This window comes from Sciurus carolinensis, chromosome 9, assembly GCF_902686445.1.
Source record: "Sciurus carolinensis chromosome 9, mSciCar1.2, whole genome shotgun sequence".
Taxonomy (NCBI): Eukaryota; Metazoa; Chordata; class Mammalia; order Rodentia; family Sciuridae; genus Sciurus; species Sciurus carolinensis.
Window position 1 is genome coordinate 112,069,508 of NC_062221.1, and position 23,021 is coordinate 112,092,528.

The 23,021-nt window shown below is 34.0% G+C and overlaps 1 protein-coding gene across 7 annotated transcripts in view; it reads right to left on the bottom strand.

Moving 5' to 3' along the window:
• Robo2 (roundabout guidance receptor 2) overlaps positions 1–23,021 on the bottom strand; it is a 1,215,662-nt gene that overhangs the window by 935,125 nt on the left and 257,516 nt on the right. The window lies entirely within an intron of this gene.

The following is a 23,021-nucleotide window of genomic DNA, read 5'->3' on the forward strand; positions in this document are numbered from 1 at the left end:
ACATTTGAGATAATCTCTAATGCCTTGTAATATTCTGCTTTATGAGTATCTTTGCATACCTGAGGCTTTGGGCCATGCCAAGTAGGTCACCCTAATGATGTGATTAATGGCAAATGCTTTTTTTTTTTTTTCCCCAGCAGATTCTTTGGTCTATTCTATGAAGTTTAAACTCTTGGGGAATGGGTAAGGTGGTAGAACAAGGACTGAATAGTAAGGTCACTGACCCAGGTGATCCATGATTATGTGACTAATCCCCAATTAAAACCCTACACTCAGCCTTAGATGAACTTTCCTGGTCATTAATATTGCAAACATACTGTCACATATATTTGCTTGGAGGATTAAGCTCTGTTCCTGTGACTCAACTGGGAGAAGACAACTGGAAACTCTGGATTCTACCCTAAGTGTCCCTAACTTTGCTTTTGAAAAATCTTTGCCTGTTACTTGTAACAAAATATAACTCTAAATGTAACAGTTTTTCTGAGTTCTGTTAATCCTGACAAATCATTGAACTGGAGGTTGGTCCTGGAAAACTCATATAAAATTGCTGTTCATGTATCATGGAAACCATGAAGCTAACTGCTTCAGGGAAACCTCACATGGCTTCTGATGAAGTATGCAAGATATTTCTACCTGTTGGAAGAGCTGAGCTGTCAGACATTCAATTCCCTTACTCTCCTGAGTTGTTATAGCTTCTACACTAAGGTCTTAAAATTTCTCAAGATCTAAATACGAAGTGTGATTGCAAAGTTTATACAGAGACATAAAAATTGTTAGATCAGGGAACTTCAGTAAAATAGTGAATTTTCTAGTTGATATGGTTTAGATATGCAGTGTCCCCCAAAAGCTCATGTGTGAAACAATGCAAGAAAGTTTAGAGGTGAAATGATTGAGTTATGAGAACCTTAACCTAATCAATGTGTTAATCTCCTCATCTGAATTAACTGAGTGGTGACTGTAGATGGACAGGGTGTGACTGGAGGAGGTGGGTCATTGGGGGTGTGCATTTGGAGTTTATATTGTCCTGTTGAGGAGAGCTCTCTCTCTGCTTCTTGGTGCCCTGTTCCCAGATACTTTCCTCCACCACATTTTTCTGCCATGATGTTCTGCCTCACTTGCTCCCCAATGAATGGAGATGACTGTCTATGAACTGAGACCTCTAAAACTGTGAGCCCCCAAATAAACTTTTCCTCCTAAAATTGTTCTTGTCAGGTCTTTTGGTCATAGCAGCAAAAAGCAGACTAAAACATTGGTATTGTGGATTTTTCATTTTCTATTAAACAAACTAGAATATCAATTTCCAACTATCTTTTGGAAAGCTGTATTTTAAAAAGTGACATTGAGTTATAGCTACCGAAAATAAGGTATATTAAGTGTTTGTATGGTACAGTACATCCTAAGAGAACAATTCAGTTTTAAGAGACCTGGAATCTAGCCCAAGCTCAGCAACTTCTCAACTTCAAATTGAGTTGCAAATATCATCTGAAGTATTTAAGACTCAGGAGGATTCATTTTAGACCCAACTCTGCCACTTGCTCGTTTTGTAAACTGAGCAATTCATTTACATTCTGAGCCTCTGACTCCTCATCTAAAAATAGGAGTCCTGAATTGCACATCACATATGTTGTAAAACTCAAAAGTGATGACATGCATAAAACTGTTTGCACACTGCAAAGAAAAATGCAAATATAAGGAATTATTATTTTTATTGTTAATACAGTAACAACACTTGATTTACTTAGTTGAATTATTAGTATGAAGGCACTAACAAGGTTAAAGCAAGTAACCTCACCTACTGGCAAAGCTGATTAAATTCCACCTACTTCAAAATCCTTCTAAAGTCCTTCCTCTAACATCTAGATAAGCTCTGACAAAGCCTCAGATTGTATTTCTCTTGGGACAATTATCTCGCTGCCTTTCAATCTTGTCACTTGGGTTCCTATACACGAATTCCTTGAGAACAAGGGCTATCCTGCTAATCCCCTTGGCACAAGAACTTATAGTACTGAAAAGACATGCTCAGAAAATCCACAAAGGGAACAACTATTAGTATTAAATAATTTGATCTCAACTGCCCCAATGAGACCTACGAATAAGTGTGCATGAGTGACCAGAACCCTGAGCTAGAACAGAAATTCTCAAGACTGACATTTCATTATAATTGCTTGGAGATTTAAAAATTCAAGTTAAACAAATCAACTGATTTAAAATAAATAAATAAGCATCAAGAAAAACAACAAAACCACCCAGATGAATTGATCTAGAATCTCTATGATGAGAAACAAAGCACAGGCGTAATAAGGACTACATGAAAAATTCAGTTCTAATAAGTGGAGAGATCAAAGGATCACTGATATAGTCAGAATTTTAGTTTGGTTGAGATTCTAAACGTTTAAGTAATAGATTTCCACTACATATATGAAAGCTTAGTTGAATTTGTCAACAAGTAGAAATTGTTTCTGAAAAATACCAGGCCTGGTGTTTAGGTACTGAGAAGCTTGTTCTCACTTATATTTACCAGTAAGTGAAGTATGAGAGTTCCTAACTATGTCACCCCGATTTGTTTCAAATTATTTATGCACAGATATAAACAAGCCATTATTTAATACAGTTAATAACCCATGACAAGTTTCCTTAAAATAAATGGGGTCTCGAAATTCAATTTTATTTATTAGTCAATTTGAATTTTTTTCCTAGGCATTTATCCATCAAACATGGCACTGTTATTGCACATGCATTATGCAGCATGTCAAATTAAACCATTGTTGATAAAACAAACATTAGTTATTGAAATGATCCAAATGCCAGCTTGAAACGCTGTGTTGTTGCTAATAAATATGCCTAACTTTCAGTGCAGAGAGAGTGGGCAAACATGATAATTTGATTTCTATGCCTGTATTTCATAAAAATTAAACCAAAATCTCTCACAAGGAACAATGCTTTTGTCTTCTATTTAGTGCAAGGCAGGGGCTGGCACAAGTAACTGATAATGATAACAAGTATTATGAGGGATACTTACAAGTTTTTTCATTTTGTTTCTTTATCTAAGCACACTTTTATTGGCATCTTCAATCATGTGAAACTGCCTTCCCTGTGTTCAGTGTGATATTATTTCTATAGCTCATATTTTCTAGGACAAGATGAACAGTCAGAGATTCAGGGATTTTGATCCATGATGACATAAAGGGGTAAAAATCCTATAATTTTATCACTTATTATATAAGGAATGTATTCACTACACATACACTCCTTGAACTCATGCTGATATGCAAAGTGTAGATCCCTGATATTGACCTTGCGATCTCTTTCCATGAAGAGGGATTTCTTGATATGACTTTAAAACATGCTATTACCATCTGCTCAAGCCTTAGTATGATGTAAACTAAACTCAGTAGACAGATGACCACAATTTGCATAGATTCTTTTATATGTTTGTTGTTTACACAGATCCATACATGTATACATATGCATGCCACACACTCCATGAAAGAAAACTCAAGGATACTGTGAAGAAACCACCACATTTATATTACTTCCCCAATTTAAAAAATTAAATTAATTATATGTATTTGGTACAGACATGAATCTAACTATATAATCTTACTAATTGCAGAAAGATGAACAAAACATTCATTTTCACCTTTCAACTTTTTTAAAGGATATTTACTTCTACAGCTGAGAAAATCCTTTAAGTCACAAGATGAACTTTATGAGTAAATGCCATAAAAGTTGACATTTCATCTCTAACTTTGCCCCCTCCTCATTCCTATAAATGGATACTGTGTTTCTACCGGGAAGCAGGCAATGTACCATGAAGATGTGATGACTTGGTGAATATACAGAATGGTGTCTGACCTTAGGAACTAACTCTCTATGAGAACAGATACTTAAACAGGCATCTACAATTAAAAGAATATTCATAATGTGTAGGACTATGGGAGGAAGAGAGTACTATGGGCTCTGGGTACATATTTCAAAAGACACAATGTGAACAAGGAGGGAGTAGAACAGGCCTCCTAAAGAGTATTTAAACTGAGAAAATCACATTAGAAGTAGGTGGGCAGGTAAACCTTGGGTGGTAGAAATAGGGAGACAGAGAACTTCGGACAGCTATAAAAGCATTTGCAAAAGGAGTGGAACAAAGAGAGTGTGCCCTGCCATAGAACTTAAAAGATGCTTGTAATATTGCATGTTTAGAATAGATCTAGTTACTCAATACTGTCACTTTTGATATTTTGGGCTGTGTGTGTGCATGGTGGTGCACTCCTGGCATTGTGGGATGTTTAGAAGGGTCCCTGGCTTCCACACACTAGATGCCAGCTCCAAGGTGTAACCAACAAATCAATCCGGATGCATTGCTAGATGTGTCCTTGGTGCCCAACCACCCTAGTTGAGAACTGCTTGTCTGAAGGTGGGTGCCTTCAGACTGAGAGGGGCAAAGGACAAGGGAATATATGGCAGATATATGGCAAGGGGATATATGACAGCCATGAGGTGACAGAGAGAAGCAAAGGTTAACACTTGTCCACCCTATCTTATTTTTATTCTGCTTTCCCACATTTTTTCTAAGACTTAGTGGCCATGATTCCATCTTTCTCCTTTCATTTGAGGTATAGTTAGGTTGAGAGAATGGGGTGACACTCTCAGTAGACAATAAAACACCACTGCCCAGGTCAGAGGGGTGGTAGAGAATGGTACTAATGGCAGCTTTATGTGCCCATCACATAGCATCATGTTGGCAGAGTCAGAAGAGAGGGTTTTGAGAAGTACAGAGAAATTAGACTATAAAATGAATTTGATAATATATTAAGAAGTTGTTAAGAAGATTATAAACAAATAGAAGATTCACAAACAGAAATCTTTCTCTTTAGAGTAAGTTATTATAAAGGCTCTGGGTTCATAAGGAATTTGATGGAGTATGAAACAGCTGGAAGTAAGAAAATCAGCTAGGAGAATAGACGTGCATTCTCATGCATTCTCGGTAAGAAGGAGAGGGTGAGATCTAAGCTATTCAGTGCACATGGAAAGAAGAGAAGGGATTTTAAAGATTTTTAGTAAACACATCACTCATTGTTCATCAGAAATACTTGATGGGTGGTGAGGAAGCAGGAGATGTAGCATGACTTCCAGCTTTTGCTGGGCAAGGGATTATGCCATTCATCATTTTGGGGAAATAAATTATGTGATTGTTAAAAACTCAAGAATATTTCTGTAACATAGGACATAGAATTGGAGGTAACATGAAACATCCAATTGTGTACTGCATGCAACAAAGTGTAAATTAGAAAGAGCAACATTCTGAGTGTGACATGCCATCTCTGAAGAAATATTGCACATCTATGAAAAGTCTATTTCTACTTCAAAGATTACTATTTTGGTATAATTATAGTATAAAACTTTGTGAATGAATGGCTATTTTAGTATCACATATTATTTTCAACATTGTAAGGAAAGTAAATATTTTCCACAGCACATTAATTAAGATGTTGAGATAAAAGAAATATTACTTTTAAATGTTAAGCATCTATATAATACGGCATAGAAAAAGCATAATGGAATATATATTTGTAACAATTTCTAAATTATTAATGATTTGCTTAGTTTATAATCATACTTAAATGATGCCATATATATTTCATATTTAGCTTCATATATAAATCATAAAAATATATTTATATTGAATATATGAAGAACTCAGAAGACACATCCTAATTCTTACTAAATTAATATTCACATTTTAGTATATAAAAAAGTTCAATATAATAGAATAGAAACTTCTCCCAAAGTAGGAGATAGTATAAGATGAAATATGAGATGAAGTGTTAATCTCCTGGTTGTTCTCTTCTTTCTCAACCTTTATAATGATCTTAGTTTAAACAAGAAACAGGTAAAAAAATCAGAGACATCAAGACTGAGTTAGTGACAAAAGCAAAAACAAGTTAATGTGACTCTCACATTAAAAGGAACCACTTGCTTTCCCCCCAAGGTATTTCTGACTTTATTTTAGATAATGTGCCATTTGAGAAATATATCTCAGTTCCCTAGAGACTTTTGAAATAATTACATTTAGCTTGCCCTTCTTTTATCAAGAGGCTGAAGATGCTATCAATCTATTCCTACTCCACAGAGCTTAGAAACCTTCAGTAGAATCTTGATGTTTTATAGCAAATACTGTGGAGAAAATACACACCATAAAATGTTTCTCCATTATTCTTTGGAGCATTTTACTCTGGTTTGATCATACCTCTTGCAATGATATTACAGGGCCTTCATGGTTTGGATTCTATTTCTAAAAACTGAGCCATACTGTACCAGGGGATGTGGTAGTTCTATAGATTTAGAGCAAAATTAGGTCATGCAATATAAAGAAACTCTGTGCTAACCCAGCTTTACATACACAGGAGAAAAGATTACCCCCTGTTTTAAAAAGAAAATTCAAGAAACCTTTTTATTTCTCTAGTAGAATGGTTTCCCTTCTTTTCCAGGAAATTTATTTTCTAACCACAAAGCACAACATTTATAGAGCATGTATACAATACATCCTAATGATTAAATCGTTCGGAAGAATCTTAGAAGATATCTAGTCTGGTCTCCCTTGGAATAGTAGGATCCTGTCTCCAATATCTTTGAAAGACAGTGATCCTATGTACACAGTGGCCCCTCTACTGTTGTACAGTGCTAATTAAGACAAAGAATTCTGCCGAGAAGTCAACTTAATCTTCCAACCTGCATTTCCTACTAGGCTGTGCCACTCAAAGAAAGAGGGGGAATATCTTCCTCCACGCCAATATGATAATCTTTAAATGTATTAAAATAGCAAACTTATCTTCCCCTATTCTTTACTTCCCTGTGACAAATATCCTTCATTTCCTCAGCTGTTTCTATAATTACAAGCCTCCCTTCACCCTCAGCAGTCTCCTCTGGGCAGTCTTTGACTTCAGTCTTCCCCTTATGTATGATGCTTTGGTTTGTCTACCCAGCTCCCCTATGGAAGATTTCCATCTATTAGAACACACAAAATACACTGTTGGCCCACTGTACAACTTGTATGCAACCAGAAATTCTAGGGCTTTTGGCAATCAATGTTTAAACTTTTTCAAGTTAATTTCATCTGGATTTTGAGCTTGATTCCACTTGCCAAGATTATTCAAAACACAGCTGAAGAAATTATCAGAAACACACACGTTATCTGGGTTTGAATCTTAACTAAGTTGAGAGTTACACTTTAGGAATTTGGTTTAATGTGCATCTTTGATCTACATCTTTATTGTCTTCATCTGAAACTTCTACAAAAATATTGAGGAGAATAAAAATAAAGTACTTTTATGCAACTCTGTCTATAAATATTTTAAAAAGATCATCTCTTAGGGTTGGGGTTTTAACTTCGTGGTAGAGTGCTGGCCTAGCATGTGTGAGGTTCTGGGTTGGATCCTCAGCACCACATAAAATAAATAAATGAATAAATAAATAAGTAAATAAATACATAAAGGTATTGTGTCAGCTACAACTAAAAAATTTTAAAAAAGATTATCTCCACTAATTAAAATGCTTTATATGGCCATCAACAAAGTATAAATCCACTACAATTTTTAGGTAAGTCTCTATATTTCGACCCTGTATATGAGATTACAATGTGATTGTTGGAATGCCTTACTGAATTTCAAATACATGTATACATGAAATTACACTGACATTCAAGTCTTGACAGTCTGCCAGAGTTTGTGTTAGATATGACTTGTTTATCCTGAACTTACATTGACTTATCCTTTTCAGTTTTTGCTTGTATACATGTAAAACAATTCTATTTGCTGATTTAAATAATTGTCCTAGGATTAATGTTGAGCTTCATGGTTGATCATGGTTCAAAATGTAACTGCCTTGGGCAAGCAGGCCATTTCTGATTATGCAGTGCTGTATTATTTGCAACTCTTTATAGTAAAGTATAGATTTCTATGTAATATCTTCTTATGCAAAAGCATGAAAACTGCATGACATTTGGGTAGCATGACTATAATAAAAATTAACTGAAGATGATTGGTCCAGATTCAATTATTAAAATATTTCTATAAGAAATATTTAGTATGAAATTTAACTAGAAAATAGAATTAAGCAAAAAAAGTACACATTAATTTTTTAAATAAAAATTATATTGAACATTGCTCATCTTACTTAAATTAAGAGGTGACATTTAAAATAAGGCAATTTTATTGTAAGATTTAATTTTTGATGTTTTCTAAATGGAACTAATATCAAAATATAATCATGCCAAAGATAACCACTTGGTTGTCTTAAGGTTTTGATTTGCTCATTCAACATTAAAATATAATGTTTAATACAAAGAAATCCTTTTAGCTGGCTTGAGTTACCTCCAAAATACAATTATCCACACATTGCTTTTTAAGTTCAAGAACTACTCTGGGATTATTTTAAATGTTTTTTATTTATGATGTAGACAAACAGCTATTTCCATCTAACCTACCTTTATCACCCTCAACATTCATATTGATGAGCTATTTATTTAGTAATGACACCTTTACAATATAGTAAAGGATTCCAAGGTGTGACATGACAAACATCACTTAACCTCTTCCTGTGGCAACAGTCTGTTGCGGAGTTATGGCCTTTCACACAGGCAATCCCTTTTATTTCAATGCCTGAGACCATCATGGATGTTTAAGGTCAATTTGAGTTCTTCTTTTTATTTTTTATAACAACTGTCAATCACTATCTGGACTAAGTATTTCAGTGCATTTTGTAAAGTTTCAAAATCATGTTGTATGTGTATGTCTCTCTTTAATTTTGACCTGAGAGTATAAGAAAATTCAAGTGAAAAAAAGAAAACAAACAAACAAACCCACCTGCCTGCTAGGTGTTGCTGTGACTACCTGTACCAGGGTGATAGCAATAGGCCCTTCCTACTCATTCCTCCCAACCCATGCAGTTTCAGGCTGCAGTACACAAAGGATGAAGCACATCAGGCAGCACTCCAGGTAGAACAGCTCAGTTCTTTCAAAAAGGTAGACCAAGAGCCTTCTATGAACAGCACTGATAGCCAAGACATAAAAACACATTCCTAGTGGCTTTATGTGGCAAAATGACCTCTGAGCCTCATTTTTTTTTCTTCCTTCATCTATTCATTCATCAAACTACAAAGACTAATGTTCAATACAATTCTATTCTATTTTGGAAATTTAACAGTCATTGTTGTTGATTTATGCTTTTCCTGAATTTTATTTTCTAATTCCTCAAGAATTGGGAAAATATTTGTATGTTTAAAAAAGAAAAAAAAATGTGTATTTCTGCTTTCATATATTTAAAGAGAATGAATTTCATATGATGATGAAAGCCTTTCTTTTGATTAAAGTACTTAAGAATGAATTAGATAATGTGAAAAGAGAGCCTACAGAGTGGGAGAAAATATTTTCCACACGCACTTTAGATAGAACACTACTCTCCAAAATTTATAAAGCACTTACAAAACTTTACACCAAAAATACGAAGAACCCAATCAATAAATGGGTTAAGGAACTGGGCAGACAATTCACAGAAGAAGATATACAGGCAATCAACAATTATATGAAAAAGTGTTCATCATCTCTAGTAATTACAAAAATGCAAATCAAAATCACACTAAGATTTCATCTCATTCCAATTAGAATGGCTCTTATCAAGAAAACAAGCAATAATTTGTGTTGGCATGAATGTGGGGAAAAGGGCACACTCCCTACATTGCTTGTGGAGTTGCAAATTGGTGTAGCCACTCTGGAAAGCGGTATGGAGACTTCTCAGAAAACTTGGAATGAACCCACCTTTTTAATCCCACTCCTTGGTTTATACCCAAAGGACTTAAAATCAGCATACTATAGTAACTCAGCGACATCAATGTTTATAGCAGCTCAATTCACAATAGTTAGATTGTGGAACCAACTTAGATGCCCTTTAATAGATGAATGACCAAAAAACTGTGGTATATATACATAATTGAATATTATTCAGTCATAAAGAAGAATAAACTTATGGCATTTGTAGGTAAAATGATGGAGTTGGAGAATGTCATGCTAAGTGAAATAAGCCAATACCCCAAAACCAAAGGCCAAATGTTTTCTCTTTTAAGTGGATGATGATACATAAGGGGCAGGGAGCAAGAGAAGAATGGAGGAATGTTGGATTGTGTAGAGGAAAATGAGGGGTGGAGGGGTAGGAGAGGGAAAGATAGTGGAATGAGACAGACATCATTACCTGTGTTCATGTATGATTACACAAATGGTGTGAATCTACATTATGTATAATCATAGAAATGAAAAGTTGTACCCCATTTGTGTACAATGAATCAAAATGCCGTCTATAAAAATAAAATTTAAAAAAAGAATGAATTAGAAAGGTAAAAGCACATAAAAATATGAGGAGAAATGTCCTTTAGCTTGTAAGGACAATCATGTATTATTATTTGGAAAAAAAAATAGAGATTATTCTAAGTTATTTCAAATCTTAAATGTCCCCCAAAGGCATCTATGTAAAGGCTTGGTCACCAATGTTTGGTGTTACTGGGAGGTGTGGAATCTTTAAGAGGTAAGACCTAGTGGAAAGAAGTTAGGTCAATAGAGGTATGCATTTGAAAGGGATGTTGAGGCCCTGGATCCTTCCTATCTCCTTTTTCTTTGCTTCCTACCCACCATGAAGTGAGCAACCTTCTCCACCACACACTCTCACCATGACACACTATACTCCCACAATCCCAAAGCAGTAAAGCCAAGCAATCATGGGCTGATATCTCTGAAACCATGAGCCACAACACATTTTTATTCCTTTAAGTTGTGTACCTGAGGTGTTTTGTTACAGTGATGGAAAGCTGACTAACACATAAGCCTTTTAATGCTTGTTTTATTTATTTGTTTGACACAGAAAAAATTGTACATATTCATGGGGTACAATGTGATACTCTGATTCATATACACATTGTGTAATGACCAAATCAGGATAATTAGTGTATTCATCACCTTAAACATTTATCATTTCTATGTAGTAAAAATATTCAAAATTCTCTCCTCTCACTATTTTGAAATATACAATGCATTAACAAATATATTACTGCTAGAATGTAATAGAATATCAGAAATCATCCAAGTTAATCTATTCCCCATCAAACTTCCTACGCTTACTTTCCCACTATTCTACTTTCAACTTCTGAGATCAACTTTTTAAGATTCTAAATGTGAATGAGATAATGATCATGCAATATTTGGTTTAATGTGCCAGACTCAAGAAAAGACATACAAATGATTAAAAAATGTATGAAAAACTGCTCAACATCACTAATCATTAGAGAAATTTTTTAAAAAAAGTCATCTCATCCCAGTCAGAATGATTATTATTAAAAATAACAAAAAAAAAAGAAAGAAAGAAAGACAAAGACAAGACAAATGCAGGTGAAGATGTGGAGAAAGGGAAATTCTTCAACTGCTGGTAAGAATGTAAATTAGAACTGATATTGTATAATACAACAATTCCACTATTAGGTATGTATCCAAAGAAAATAAAACTCAGTATATTGAAGACAGATCTGCATTCCCATGTTCTGTAGTATTGTCACAATATCCAAGATATGAAATCAACCTAAATGTCTATCAGTGGGAGAATGGATAAAGAAACTATGGTATGCACACACAGTAAAATACTGTTTTGTCATCAAAAACATGAAATCCTATCATTTTTGTAACATAATGGATGGAACTAGAAGAAAATGCTTTGGTAAATCATTTTCAGATCATTAACATAGAAGATTTAAAATTTTTTGAGATATGTGTATATCAAATGGGTAGGCCATACATATATACATAAAGTAAGTTTCTATGACTGCCTCTAAAGTAGTTAATGACATTCAAATATGGAAAAATAGAGCTAGATATATTTTTCTATTTGCTGTGTTTCTAATAGCATATGCACTTTCTTTGAAGTTGTTATTTTAAAAGATTACGGAAACTACGAGAATAGTTTTGAAGAATTTTGAACTTAATTCTCAAATTATTAAACTATCACGTTATTTTAGATGCCACAACTTCCAGTTTTCTCTCCTTTGCTTTTTTCACTAAAATATGTTTGAATCCCTTCCATTTCATATCAAAAGTCTGTCAGTATAAATCAAACATATGATTTACAAGGAAAACTCCAAATGATTAAACTTTAAAAATTCATTTGGTGAATTCATGAAACAAAGATTTTACATACTTACAGGCTACTCTATGATTTTTTTTAAAATTTTGGTACTGGGGATTGAACTGAGGCACTTCATCGCTGATCTATATCCCCACCCCTTTTTATTTTTTATTTTGAGACAGGGTCTCACTAACTTGTTTAGGGCCTCACTAAGTTGTTGAGGCTGACCTTGAACTTGTGATCCTCCTGTCTCAGCCTCCTAACCTGCTGGGATGACAGGCATCTGTCACTGGCCCAGTTCCATGTGTTATTTTGATGACATGTATATACTGTACAATGAGCTTAGGCAGGTTAAACAAACTCCTGAAAAAGATATTTTAAATTGACATTTCATGAAGATAACTATTATACTTTATAAGAGTTTGCATGAAGTTGTGCAAACTATTATAAAGAGAGATGTCATATGCCCTTCATCTACTATCTCCCAATGGTTGCTTTTGGCAAAACACAACTAGAATACTGATATTGCAACAATCTACCCACCTGATTTGAATTTCTCATTTTGTTTTTCATTGTGTGTATCTTTGTATATGTGTATTTAGTTCTATACAATTTTTTTATTGTATTATTTTTTATTTTACAGACTGTATTTTGGTTCATTGTACACAAATTGTGTACATCTTTTCATTTCTATGGTTGTGTACAATGTATCACATGCTTATCCGCAACCACATTTTACAGTTCCATTTGGACAAGGACTGCTGAATTGTCCTTCTATTAAGACAACCACATCTCTCTTTCATACCTTCTCATTTTAACTACTGACACCTACTAATCTGTACCCCATTTTATAAAAATTGTCATTTAAAATGTGTTATATCAATAGAATTATATAATATGTGGCCTTCTGGGGTTGATTTTTTTACTTAGTGTAATTTCTGGAAATTCACCTAAGTCATCTATTTCTTTTTCTTGCCGAGTAGTATTCTATGGTAGGTATGTATGCTGGTTTGTTTAACTACTCATCTATTGAAGAATATCTTCCGTTTCTAGTTTGGATTATCATTAATAAAGTTGTAAATGATATTTTTTCATATATAATATTTTCACACATAATTATTTTTGTAAACATGTTTTCAATTTTCTGGTACAAATGTCCAAGAGAACAATATCTGGGTCATATCATAATAGGTAATCATATGTTTTGTTTCATAGAAATTTGGCAAACTGTCCCAGTTTTATATACCCAGTAGCAATGTATTTGTGATTTACTTTCTCTGTGTCCCTGTGAGCATTTTGTGCTGTTTTTTATTTCAGTTGTTAAGATAGGTGTGTATGACATCTTATTTTGATTTCAAGTTGTGTTTCTTTGATAACTTGGTATGATGAATATCCATTCATTGTCTATTTGTTATCTGTATATTATCATCTTTCATGAAATGTCTGCCATTGCCTTTTGTCCAGATTTTAGATTTGACTTTTATTTTTTGTTACATTGTTGAATTTGAGAATTATTTATATACTCAAATCCCTTGTTGTATATGTGGCTTGAAACTATTTTCTCCAGTTCATAACTTTTTTTTTCATCCTTTTTATATGGCATTTCATGGGGAAAAAATGCTTAAATTTTGATGTGGTCTATTAAATTTTTATCAATTTTTTTTTACTATTTTTTAAATTAATTTTTCCTTCTATGGATTTTTCTTTTTCTTTCCATTCTAAAGACCTTTGCCAAATCATAGAGCCTGAAAATTCTCTCTTTTGCTTTTTACCTAAAAACCTAAATGTTTTATATTTTTCATATAAGTATTTTTCCATTTGCCTCAACATTTGTATAAGGTATGACATTTAGTTTTGATATTCTTTTTTTCCTATGAATGTCCAATTATTCTAGCACTATTTCTTGGGCTAAGTTTTTTAATATAAATTTTAAGATAAAAATGTTCATCCCAGTGGTATTATAGTACAGATTAAGTCACTACCAAATTAAGAAAAGTCTTTAAACACATATTTTTATTCAGAGCAATTCTTTTTGATTGCTGTACCTTCAGATTTACTATTGTACAGTATTGTACAGTATTTGACATTTTAATGATAGTGATTTAAACCATGTCTCCTCTATTGTTGTTGTTTTTTATTTTTATTTTATTTATTTATTTTTAATGGGCCATCATGGTGACTGGGCAAGCAGATTGTATCTTTCTTTTACGAAGGTAGAGCATTAATCCAGAGGAGTTAAGGGATACCAGAATTCTATAATTAAAGACAGAATGTGGTATCCTGACATTCTGTTGAGTGCCTTGTACTTTCAGTCAAGTGCCGATGGGAGTGAGGGAAACATTTGTTTTGAGGGCCATCTGTGTTTTCTCAGCTTGTGATGTTTACCTGCATTTAACAAATGCTGAAACCAGGGCTCAGAGTTGAAGGATTTCTCCCACACTTGTGGAGTCAGTAAATATCAGATCCCATTTTACCTAGTACTGATGTCCTCCATTTTTTTCCACTGCTCAAGAGTCTCCCACTGGGTTTTTGAATGTCTTTTCTAGTTTTCTGATGAGGTGCTCTTCAAAATTAGTCTAACTATGCTCCTTAACATACTTTCTCTCATCACTCCTGACACTACTCAATAACTTTCTAAACATTATCCCATTTTAATCTATTTTCTATTAGATTACTGATAAATACTTCCATAAAAGTATCAATACTTAAACATTTTAAATGAGAACAATTAAAAACAAATGCAAGTGTTTTTTGCATTATTGTCAGATACAGTTGGTTCTTTTTGTAAATGCTTGTTACAACAGGGTCTTATTGTGCTCTCTTTTTAATCTTGAAATGATGCACCTTTTATTCCCAAAACACTTTCAAGAAATAAACACTCACTGCCAGAGTCTGTACTTTGGCTCTGAAGGCAAGTTCTGTGTACCTTAGAGCAGCCAGCATGTTAATGCTTATTACCAACCTGAGCTGCCATCTCATAATTATAGGACACAGTCAGTGCCTTTGTGATTTGATGTACTAAACATTCCAAGGTGAATGGTCTGTGGAGGGAGGAGACATATGGAAGAGGACTTTACCGAAACACTGAATCCACGTGGAATGGATTCTCCAAACTTGGAGAATATGGTTCACAAAAAGATCAGTCTACTCTGATTCTTTAGGTTCTTTTATGCTAATAATGCTCAGACACAACAACATTCTATTTTGACTAATATTTGGAATTCTTACGCTCATAAGAAGGCAGAAATAATTTTATAAGGATCTCATATCAATGGTCTTGGCCTTTTGTATGATATATAAATTGCATTTTGTCTTAGTGTGGGCTGCTATGACAGGATATCATAAATTGGGTAACACTAACAACAAAAATTCTCAAAGTTCTGAAGGTTGGAAAGTCCAAGATTAAGGTTTCTGCAATTTCAGGTTCCTATACAATCACTCTTGATTTGCAAATAGCTGTTTTCTCATTGTATTCTCATATGGAAGACATAGTGATGATCTCTCTGATGTCTTGTATTAGAGGGAAACTAACCCCATTCATGACCTAATTCCCTCCTGTTATGATTTGGAAATGAGTTGTCACCCAAAGACTCCTGAGTTAATGCAGGAATGTTCAGAAATAAAATGATTGGCTTTTGAGAGCTGTAACCTTACAAATCCATTCTCGTTTGAATAGATGTGGTAACTGCAGGCTGCTGGGGGCATAGTTGGAGGATGTGGGTCACGGGGGGGCATGTTCTGGAAGAGTGCATCTTCCCTGAAGTCCTTTAACCTCTTCCCCCTCTGTCTCTTGGCCAGCCATGAATAAAGCAGTACTTTTATTCCATGCTCTTCTGCCATGATGTCTTGCTTTCCTTGGGCATAGAGCCGTGTACTTGGCTAACACAGCCTAAACCTCTGAACCATAAGTCAAAACAACCTTTCCTTCCTCTAAGTTGTTTTTCTTAGGTTTTTTGTTCAGGAATGAAAAGCTGACTAAAACTCTCTCAAGGTTGCAACTCCAAATCGCCTTGTGGATTTAGTCTTCGGCACGAATTTTCATAGAACCACAGTTCATAGTTATTCTGTGACTATTTTATTATTAAAAATATCTTGGCTACTTTTAGCTGTTATGTCACACAAGTAATCCATGCTGTCTGGGTGTTTTACTTATAAAATTGAATCAGCACTATATACCTCAAACAAAGTTAGGGAATGCATTTATTCACTGAGCAAATAAATAAAATGATTAATCCACTCATTGAGCTCTAACTCTGTATGCAAGCACTCTTCTGCCCTCACAATATTTGCACGCTAAGGGGAATAGAGGAGGTGATTTAAAAAATTTACTCAAATAAACAAAACTAAAAGTCTGAACAAAAGTAAATGAGCAGATTAAAAGTGACCAGGAGAGTGGTGGATGACAGTTTAGATAGGGCCCTTTAGGAATTATGTTAAATATGGGAGTTCATGTTGAGTATTCCTTACACAAAATGGTTGTGACCAAATGGGTTTCAGATTTTAGATTTTTTTCAGAGTTTGGAGCATTGACCTATACATAATGAAGTATCTAAGGGATACAACCAGAGATGAAACACAAAATCCATTTATGTTTCATATACTTTATACCCATAACCCTAAGATGTTTTCTATCTTAGACTAGAGATTAAACCTAGTGGCACATTACCACTGAGTTTCATCCCCAGACTTTTGGTTCTTCTTAATTTTGAGACAAGGTATTGCTAAATTGATAAGTCTGGCCTCAAACTTGCAATTCTCCTGCCTCAGTCTCCACAGTAGCTGGGAATGCAGGCATGAACCACTGTGTCCAGCTCCTAAAAATAACTTTATGCAATACTTTCCACATTTGTTTTGCATGAAACCAAGTTTAAAGGCATAGCCTTTTTACTCATGGTTCCATGTTGGCACCCAAAAAGTTTCAGATTCTTGAGGATTTGGGATTTTGCATTTTCGATTGGTGATGCTCAACCTGTAATTCCAGTGCAGTTTACAAAAAATTAAAAATAGAGCAAGCACATATTCATCACTACTCTCCAGCAACTCTATAACCTCAGAAGTCTCTCAATATATCATCATATACTTCCAAAAAACGATAGATTTTGCTAAGTATACTTGCAATGGATGTTTTTAAGTATTCTTCCTACTTGCAAATTTGAATGACTTCATTAAGTTCAAACTATGCTACTCCTTTACTATAAGATTTCAGATAAAATACAGCCTGGCTCCTTTTGTGACTATATGTTATTGACAATGTTTCCATTACTCCCCATTATGTTATTTCTAAACAACTGTGTTTATTTTTATAAAAAACAAGGTAGTCAGCTCCATTCTTTATTTTACTTTTAAAAAACTACAGTAGTTGCCATTATATACTTACTTTCAACATAATTCAAAATATCCAGTGATATACCTTAGGATAATATGGAAAGCAAACTTTCAGCTGCCATAAAAACAAGAACATTTTTAAAAAGACAGTGATTCAACTTTCAAGGTGGCTAATTCATATTTTATTTGTATTTCTTCTTAATATTTTTTCCTGAAAGAACACCAGGTGATAAAGTGCATTAATTCACGGCAATATCCAAACTATTTTAATTCTGAAAAATCATGATAAAACCACTTAATTTCTGAAAATCATTAGCAAACTAAAGTGCTGATCATTAGCTTTTACCATATATAATTTGCATGTTATACTCATCAATTTCAAGGTGATTAACATTATATTCATTTATTTGATCAGATTATTTAGTATGTAAGAATCATCTTCTAATTTCTTGGAGATGCCATCAAGATCCTGGCAACTTAAATGCAGTTCTTTCACAAGTGCCTTCAGATCTAAACTGATGGTCTCATTATTTAGGCATGCTTGGAATATTCCTACATTTCTTTCCAGGTCATTAGACAATCTCAATGATCTATCAATGACTAAAGCCAACATCTTTGGAAAGAAGACTGGGACTAGAGCATTCTTAATGTCACACACACAGAATAAAAGATATGGTTCATTTTGATGATGAACTTTTGGGAAACAGTCTTGATTCTGTTTTATAGAAAGTTAAGAACTGAATTATCGGTGTTTTCCTCATGTAGCATAGTGAATAGTACATAGTAGTTTTACAGTAAAATGTGGTGAAATATGGTCTGCTATTTTACTAGTCAAGTCTATTGCCTTACGATTATTTGTGATTATGATATATTTATAAAATAGACTCTGAATAGAGTGAACGTGGTGGTGGTTTTGAATCTGTCTGGGTCAGTTTGGTAGTGAGACTAGCCCTGTGAGGTTCAGGTCACTTTCTTCAGTATGTACTCTCTAAGCCTCACAGGAAACTGGTTAAAAGAGCAAATTATCTGTGTTGTAAAAATTACCCTAAACTGGTGTTTTCTAATGTCATTTTCAGCATTTGAGTGATGTATATTCTATGACATCTTGAAAAGCACATTTTAATTTGCCGTAGGAAAAGTAGAAGAAAAATTCTTTAAAGTATATAGACACTTTGAGTTTCTCCTGATTCCTCTTTTACAGAACACTAAAGAAAGAAATTAAAGAAAACCTTAGAAGATGGAAAGAGCTCCCATGTTCTTGGATAGGCAGAATTAATATTATCAAAATGGCCATATTACCAAAAGTGCTAGACAAATTCAATGCAATTCCAATTAAAATCCCAATGATGTACCTCATAGAAATAGAGCAAGCAATCACGAAATTCATTTGGAAAAATAAGAGACTCAGAATATAGCTAAAGTAATCCTTAGCAGAAAGAGTGAAGCAGGGGGTATCATAATACCAGAACTCCAACTATACCGCAGAGCAATAGTAACAGAAACGGCATGGTATTGGCACCAAAATAGACAGGTAGATCAATGGTACAGAATAGAGGACACAGAGACAAACCCAAATAAATACAGTTTTCTCATACTAGACAAAGGTGCCAAAAACATACAATGGAGAAAAGATAGCCTGTTCAACAAATGGTGCTGGGAAAATTGAAAATCCATATGCAGAAGAATGAAACTAAACCCCTATCTCTCACCCTGTACCAAACTCAACTCAAAATGGATCAAGGACCTTGGAATCAGACCAGAGACCCCGCACCTTATAGAAGAAAAGGAAAGTCCAAATCTTCATCGTGTCGGTTTAGGATAAGATTTCCTTAACAGGACTCCCAAGGCACAAGAAATAAAAGCAGGAATCAATAATTGGGATAGATTCAAACTAAAATGCATTTTCTCAGCAAAGGAAACAATCAGCAATATGAAGAGAGAGCCTACAGAGTGGGAGAAAACCTTTGCCATACATACTTCAGACAGAGCACTAATTTCCAGAATATATAAAGAACTCAAAAAACTTTACGCCAAGAATACAAATAACACAATCACCAAATGGGCTAAGGATATGAACAGACACTTCACAGAAGATCTACAAGCAATCAAGAGATATACGAAAAAATGTTCAACATCTCTAGTAATAGGAGAAATGCAAATCAAAACTACCCTGATTTCACCTCACCCCAATTAGAATGGCAATTATCAAGAATACAAGCAACAATAGGTGTTGGCAAGAATGTGGGGAAAAAGGTACACTCACACATTGCTGGTGGGGATGCAAATTAGTGCAGCCACTCTGGAAAGCAGTGTGGAGATTCCTCAGAAAGCTTGGAATGGAAACACCATTTGACCCAGCTATCCCACTCCTTGGCCTATACCCAAAGGACTTAAAATCAGCATACTACAGTGATACAGCCACATCTATGTTCATTGCTGCTCAATTCACAATAGCTAGATTGTGGAACCAACCTAGATGCCCTTCAATTGATGAATGGATAAAGAAACTGTGGTATATATACACAATGGAATATTACTCAGCCACAAAGAAGAATAAAATTATGGCATTTGCAGGCAAATGGATGGAGTTGGAGAATATCATGCTAAGTGAGATAAGCCAATCCCCCAAAAACCAAAGGATGAATGATCTCTCTGGTAAGTGGATGATGAAACATAATGGGGGGGGTGGGAGGGAGGCAAGAATGGAGGAAGGATGGATTGTATAGAGGAAAGAGGGTGGGGAGGGGTGGGGGAAGGAAAAATAACAGATTGAAACAAACATCATTTCCCTATGTACATGTATGATTACACAAATGGTATGACTCTATTTCAAGTACAACCAGAGAAATAAGTTTATCCCATTTTGGTATAATCAATCAAAATAAATAAATAATTTTAAAAATGTAAATGTTCTCATTTAAAAAAAAATCTATTACTTAAACATGTGACAATTTCTTATCAAAAATATTTGTAGTATGTTCTAAGCTATTAACTGATAACTGCATTCTCTGTGAAAAATGCAAAAAGAACATCAATATTGCAGTGTATCAAGTTCAGTGTAATAAGATTTGGGTAACTAAAACCTTATATTACATGTCCTGGTATTCAGATTAATACTGTGAATTCCAGAATAATTTTCTGCTTCCAGAACATGTTTATATAGAAGTTACATGTCCACCACTATAATGTTAAAAACAAAATTAAAATTACGTTCAGTTCTTAGACCTTTCTTTGCATTAAATATTTGATTGAGGAAAATGTTTCCAACTATTTTGCCTGGTATATGTTGAAAAAAATGCACAATGATTATCTAATTTCTGAAGAAAACTTACTAATGGCTTGACTCTCCAGGCAGAAAGACAAAATAGATTGGTGGAAATACAAGTCTTACTTTATGGCACAAGTTCTAAACCTAGAACAACAATATCTGAGAAGTTTTGCAGGTATGATTCAAGGGTGTGTGTTATTAGATGTGGGAAAATCATTCTTACTTTCACTAACTTCTGTAACAGTAGACAACAAACTACAGAACTATTAGGAATATCTATGGCTTATACATGGCTGATATTTCCCTATTATATTATAATTGTTTCAGATATCTAAATATAAAAAATCATTTTGTAAATTTGTTGGTTATTAGATCTTTCATACAGTTTACAACTAAGCAACTGTACATAATAGCACATCACAATAACTTTATAAACTATATTTAACTATAATTTGTAACTGAATGACTTTATTTTGTACACTTATAAGTGCACATTATTTTGAGAAAGTGTCTGTAAATTCTACAGAATTTCCAAAGTGGAGAATGGCCACACAAATAAGATTGACACCTATTTATTCTATGGATTTTTTTCTTGATTACCATAACTGTGATCATTTTGCAAAAGACTTGAAGAGATTTCTACAGATATCACCAAAAGTTTATATGCCTCCAGTACATAAATAAGACACAAACTCCCAACTTCAAAAGTTAAACTTCTTTTCTGAATTAACTGAAACATTTTAAACAGTCATTTAGTTGATGTGTTGCTGTCTAAAATGTAGATTGATGGTTGACAGAATTAATATTATAAATTATGCATGCCAATTTAGTGAACACAATTAAAGTGAGGCAGTATGGGTAATTTAAATAATTACACGTATAAATAGTATTATTAGTCTTGTCGGAATCTGCACCTATACTAAATGTCAGCATTTAATACCAACAAAGGGTGTTAAGGATTCAGTATTTTGCATCAGTATGGTTGGTAGACTGATTTCAAGTTCAATTACTTGTTAAAATAACATTAGCATACATTTGTCTGACAATTTTATTTTTGACTCTTATCTAAAGTTAAGTATGAATATAAACTTGAAAGTTTTGCTTATTTGTACTAAACTCATTGAAATAGTATGTAAATTGCTATATTTTGTACATGGGTGCTTACTAATATTTCTGTAATTTTTTTCAGTATTCATGGTTTTTGCTCCATATGTATGTGAAATACAAATTATAAGCCTATGCTTTTCTTGATCATCCAGTACACACCTTTTATTATTAACTCTCCTGAGATCCTGGTACCTAATTTTTCAAACAAATTAAATTTCCTTTCAAATATATTATGACTACAGGTTATTTATATTTATTTAAAAAATTGGAACTGTCAATTGAACCTAAGGATACTTTACCACTGAACAACATCCTCAGTAAATTTTCTTACTTTGAGACAGGGTATTGCCTAATTGCTCAGGCTGGCTTCAAACTTGAGAACTTCCTGCCTCAGTGTCCTGAGTCACTGGAATTATAGGCATGTACCTCCCCAACCCAATCACAACTACACTTGAAAATAAACATCTAGGTGTGGGTTTTCATTGTGATTAGTAGAGAAACATTTGCTTCTGTCTTTTTGCACTGAAGTTCTTGGTGATTAGGTGGTTTTGTTAGGTAAACCAAGATGGCGGAGGCAGGGTATAAGCAGGAGGCATTAGAGGACAGAGAAACAAGGCATGTCCCTGTTTTATGATAAGTCCCATTACCATGACAATTCCCACCTCTGAGGACGTACAACCATGACAACTCTACCACAGTTCAGTATTTTAAATGAGCAATGGGGGTAAATGGGACATTATTCTAATTAGGTTCCCTAAAGTAATTGATAGAATAAAATTGGACAATATTCTAATCAGGTTTCATAAGGTAACCAATGGGGGAAATGGGTAAAGACTTCAATCAGATCCATATAAGGAAGAGAACATCTTATTGCTCAGCATATAAGACACTAAGTTCCAGACATCCAGGTTTTGAGCCTCTCTCCCACTCTGCTCTCTACCTTCTGGAAAGCTACTTTCACGTTCATCTTTATTATGTCTGCACTTTGCCTGTTATTTGCTCAATTCTTTGTTTGGACCCCAAAGACCTGGACCCCAACTGGACACTCTGATGATAATAGTTTGTACTGACTTTTACATTTAATACTAATTTGGATTTAACACTGAATAACGTTGTATTGATAGAATGGAATGTCCAAAGATTATTATTATTATCAAACAGTTGAAGA